Below are 6,000 nucleotides of genomic sequence, written 5' to 3' on the forward strand. Positions count from 1 at the left end.
TCCAGTTATTCCTTAGGACAGGTTTCTAGAAGGCTATTTCTGTGTCACAAATATGTTCATTTTATAGATTTTAAAATAAATTTCAGAAATACAAGGACATGAACAGACTTTCTCAAAAGAATAAAAACAAGTGGCCAAGAAATACATGAAAAAATGCTCAGCGTTACTAATCATCAGATAAGTGCAAATTTAAACCATAGTGAGACACCATGTTACACCAGTCAGAATAACTATTATTAAAAAAATGAAAAGACAACAGATGTTGGCGAGGATGCAGAGAAAAGGGAACACTTATACACTGTTGGTGGGAATGTAAACTAGTTCAACCTCTATGGAAAACAGCATGGAGATTTCTCAAAGAAATAAAAATAGAACTGCCATTCAACCCAGCAATACCATTACCGGTTATCTACCCAAAGAAAAAGAAATCAAATTTAAAAAGATACCTGCATTTTTATGTTCATTGCAGCACTATTCACAACAGCAGTTATGGAACCAACCTAAGCGTCCATCATCAGTTGACTGGATAAAGAAAATGTGGTGTATATGCACCATAGAATACTACAAAGCTATAAAAAGAATGAAATCATGTCTTTTGCAGCAAGATGGATGTAGCTTGAGGCCATTATCCTAAGTGAATCAACACAGAAACAGAAAACCAAATACCGTACATTCTCACTTATAAGTAGGAGCTGAACAATGGGTACAAAAAGCCATAAAGATGAAAATAATAAACACTAGGGACTCCAAAAGGGGGAAGGGTGGGAGGAGGGTGGGGATTGAAAATTTCCGTATTGGTACAATGTTCACTATTTGGGTGATGGGTACACTAGAAACCCAGTCCCCAGCAGTATACATAGCAAACATGCACATGTACCCCTTGAATCTAAAATAAAATAAAACTTAAATATATATATATAGATGAAAAAAGAAATATCCACAAGTAAAATTATATTTATTTACATTTCTGTAAATGATGTATGAGAGTGCTTTGTTTCATTCTATTCACCAGCACAGGTTATTATCATATTCCGATCTTTGCTAATTTAGATATAAAATACTATTTAATTGCCATCTCAATTTATATCTCTTTGATTACTAATATAGCCATTCTTTTCATACTATATTTGGCTATCTTACTCAAGTTTCCCTATAACTAGAAAATCTTAGATGATCCCAAAGTTTTGTGGATTACCCATTGATTATTACTGGCGCAAAAGGAAGCTCTTCATCGGACGCGGTGGCTCAGGCCTGTAATCCCAGCATTTTGGAAGTCCGAGGTGGGTGGATCACGAGGTCAGGAGATCCAGACCATCTTGACTAATATGGTGAAACCCCGTCTCTACTAAAAATACAAAAAATTAGCCGGGCATGGTGGCGGGCGCCTGTAGTCCCAGCTACTTGAGAGGCTGAGGCAGGGGAATAGCTTGAACCCAGGAGGCGGAGGTTGCAGTAAGCCGAGATCGCGCTGCTGCACTCCAGCCTGGGCAACAGAGTGAGACTCGTCTTAAAAAAAAAAAAAAAAAAAAAAAAGGAAGCTCTTCATTGTGTCATTGTCTTTATTTCGTATCTGACCTCTTTTCTGAGCTCAGTTACTAGATCTAGTTATTTTCGGTTGACTCTCTTGGGTTTTCCAGGTAGTGAATTTTACCCTCTGCAAGTAATGGTAGGTTTAGTACCACTAAGAGATATACCTTTTATTTCTTTTGCTTACTTTTTTTCATTGGGTGTTCCTCCAGAAAAATATTGAAAAATCATAAGCATGATTATATTGCAAGTTTCTTTATTTTTTAACATTCACATAATAATGTTAGCTTTGATTTGTGATAAGAATGCTTTGTCAGATAATATAAACATCTTTCTATCTCTAGTTTACTGAGAGATTTATAATAAAGTGTTTAATTTTTATCAAAGGCACTTCTAACATTTATTATAATAAAATATGTTTTATTATTTTGTTTCTTTTGTTCTATCAATGTGGTAAATTACATACTAGATTTCCTAGTGTTAAGCTATCACTGCATTTCTAAACTAAATGGTGTTTTTCCAAAACCTAATATTCTTTTCAATGTTTTGGTGTGCTTGCTAATTTTTCTTATGATTTTGTATCCTAGAATCTTATTTCTTCTTGTTACCTTTGTCAAGTTTTAGTAACGGGTTATGCTAGCCACAAGTAATAAATATACTTTAATGTCCAGAGTTTTATATGATATGTAATAGCTTCATTAGCATAAACATAGTTTATTATAAAAAGATTTTCTAAAAAATTATCGTAAGACCTATGAGAGGATGCACAAAAAGGGAGTAATATTTTGACAACTTTGTTTATTTCTTTTGTGACTATTTGTTGCTTCATTGTTGTTTTAACTTCTTCCTTTTTCTCTATTTTTAAAATGTATATATTTCCTAGAAAAATTATATATTTCATCAAGTTTTTCCAAGTAGATTGGCAAAGAATTATGAATAATATTCTCTGATAATTTTTAATTTCTTATTGGCCTATAGTTATAACATTTAAATTTTTACTATGTTTTTCTTGACTAAAACAGCCAGATTTTTTCTGTACTTTTCACTGAAACTGATCTTAGATTATTTATAAATCCTATTTATTTCTATTTTTTAATTTATTATTTTCTACTTTGACATTTATGAATTCTCCCTGCTTTCTTTGGGTTTATTTTGTTGCTACTTTTCTAGCTTCTTGAGTTAAAATTTTAATTTACTTGATTTCATTCTTCCTTGTTTATCAAATAAGGTCTTTAAATTTCTGAATGTGTATGTCTTGGCTGTGCACTCTAAGCATCCATCTTTTATACAGGAATTTATAGACACACAAGCACAAGTTCTAGTTTCAGTTTTTGGGAAATGTATCTAAAAGCCCTTATTCAAAAGAGATAAATGTGCAAGTGTGAGAAATTTGAGAAGCATGGTGAAATGTCCATTAGCTATAACTAACTGGAATCATTTGGTTGGATTTGTGTGCTATTTTTTCCCTTTTAAAAGCAAATTGTATGGGAAAGAAATCCTCAGGTAGCTTATGCATTACAATCTTGGAATCTTCAAGGGGATTACTTGGGTCAATGCATATTGATTCTAAACTTCCATGCCTTTTTCAATTTTTTATAATGATCAATCATGTTCAGAAGGATATTCTGAGGCACTGCAAGATTATCTTCAGAAGTTACATTACTATACTAGTGTTGGGAAATATTACTAGTGTTAGGAAATATTATACTATTTACTATACTAGTGTTGGGAAATATTATAAATATATTCATATAAGGATTGGAGGAATATCTACAAGGATTTTGACAAAGAGAAGTTTCTATTCAATTCTTGACAAAATACTTCATTCTCTGACATTTAAATTAAACCTAGTTACATAGTGATTACTATATATCACTAATAATAATGCTTACATTTACTGCATACTTACAATGAGTCAGTTAGTATTCTACCACTTTTTGTGTATTTTCTTATTCTTTAAGACAACCTCATGAAAAAGGCAGTGATGAAGAGATGAGGCACAGTGGTTAGGTCACACGGCCACTTGGGGACTCAGACCCAAACTGCCCCAAGAGCCCATGTTCTTAATTGTTTTTTTTCTTTCTTTTTTTTTTTTAGATGGAGTCTTGCCCTGTCGCCCAAGCTGGAGTGCAGTGGCGTGATCTCGGCTCACTGCAACCTCCACCTCCTGGTTCAAGCAATTTTCCTGCCTCAGCCTCCTGAGTAGCTGGGACTACAGGCATGCGCCACCAGGCCCAGCTAATTTTTCTAATTTTTTTTTGTATTTTTAGTAGAGATGGGGTTTCACCATGTTGGTCAGGCTGGTCTCAAACTCCTGACCTCAAATGATCTGCCCGCCTTGGCATCCCAAAGTACTGATATTATAGGCATGAGCCACCGTGCCCGGCCTCTTAAATCTTTATGACACTACCTAGTAATGGGTTGAAAAATGTGAGGCCACAAAACCACAAGAGAAATGCCCTGTGTGAATTTACCTTTGGCAGGGATGAGGCAGGATAATGTGACCCAGCAATGTGGCAACATAACTCTTTGTAAAGCTAACCCACCAATGTGGGTGACACAATGACTTCTGAGCTCGGAGACACAATCCCTTAAAGAAGATCTGTGACAGCCCCTGCCATCGCAGGAAGGGATGATGTCCATTCTAGCATTCACATGAACACCTGGACTGTTTCTAGATTATCTTCCAAATTATGTATAAATTTTCCGTCAATGGAATCTAATTTAAAGGAGGTACAATGCCCCAGTATGATGCCACACCCAAAAGGAGTATGTGGTTTTGTCTGTGACATCAGTGTTGGGAACCAGGTGCAACGTCCCTCGCAGATCACAAGATGTGCCCTCAAAATAGGCCACCCTGAAAGTATGTTTTCATTTACTTCCATACATTCTTTCCGATTTGGCATGGAATGAGAAATTCGGGTTTGCTTCTGGGGCGTCCTTTGTTTTTAAAAAAGCTAATATTCATTTCCTCATTTTCCTTGGCAAAAAATAAAACAACAATAATAGTAACAACACTTGGCACTAACAATGAGAACCCTAGGAAAGATTAAAAGTGGCAGCTACAGTAATGAAGCTACTCCACTGGGTAGCTTCATTCAAGGGAACACTCAGAAGATTCACTTAAAAACACCAATATGTATATGTATCACATTTTCTTTATTCATTCATTTTTTGGGGGAGATGGGCAGGTGGGAATTGCTAATAGGTAAAAAAATAGAAAGAATGAACAAGAACTCGTATTTGATAGCATAACAGGGTAACTATAGTCAATATCTTAATTGTACATTTTAAAACAACTAGCAAAGGATAAATGCTTGAGGAGGTGGATACCCCATTCTCCATGATGTGATTATTAATACCTAGTATTTGATAACATAACAGGGTGACTACAGTCAAAATAATTTAATTGTACATTTAAAAATAACTAAGAGTGTAATCAGATTGTAACACAAAGGTTAAATACTTGAGGGGATGGATACCCCTCATTTCCCATGCTGTGATTGTTACACATTGCATGCCTGCTTCAAAACATGTCATGTACCCCATAAATATACACACCTACTATATGCCCACAAAAATGTTTAAAAATTAACCAAAACCAAACACCAATATATATATAACCTCAAACTTTTCTGTTGTCATACATTTATTAAGAGTTTGCCATACCTTGGTAAAAATTAGACAAAAGATGATAACCTCATTTTGACTCTTATTCTGGATGAACTGTTAGGTATTTCACAGCACAGGCCTTTCTTTGCAGGAACTAATGTCTGTCACTTTTAACGCACTTTGAACCTTCTCTGCCAAGTGCTTATGAGTCTCTCTTAGTTCTTGTACTTGCACAGTCACGCAATGTCTTCTTTAAAAAGGAAAAATAAAAGACCTTGAATAAAACAAACAATTGATATTGATCTAAGCTAACTACAAAGGAAAGTAATTAAAGGATGGATCATTATTTCTCTGATGCAATTTTTAATCGCCCCCGCAATATATTCTCCACCCTGATTAAACCGCTACATTCAGAGATTTCAACTATTGTGTTCGAGGTTTCATGCAGTATAGTCCACTTGAATCACCTCATGACAGTGATCAAGGCAGGCCTATTGGGTTGTCATGAGCCTTTTTGTTTTTTTTAAGTCCCTGGCAAATAACTTCAATAACAAGAAAGAGTTTACAGACATGTAGTTGTATCAACAAGAAATGAGTTTCCATTGACTGTTTGTCCAATTGTGTCTTACATTTACTTCATTGAATTCAAATGAGAGGAAACAAAATCTTCAAATTTAAACTATATCTTTATAGAAGCTTTCCTACATTCTCTCTCTCTATGAAACACCTGGTATATCGAACATGCTATATATGAATAAAACAGAATAGTTTGAGTTCTTGTGGAAAGGAAATTAATTTTGTTCCATTATGGTCAGTCTTCAGAACATATTCCTCATTTAAGAAAAGCAGAATAAAATATAT

The sequence above is a fragment of the Hylobates moloch genome, unplaced genomic scaffold (assembly GCF_009828535.3).
Source record: "Hylobates moloch isolate HMO894 unplaced genomic scaffold, HMol_V3 SCAFFOLD_4, whole genome shotgun sequence".
In the NCBI taxonomy this organism is placed as follows: domain Eukaryota; kingdom Metazoa; phylum Chordata; class Mammalia; order Primates; family Hylobatidae; genus Hylobates; species Hylobates moloch.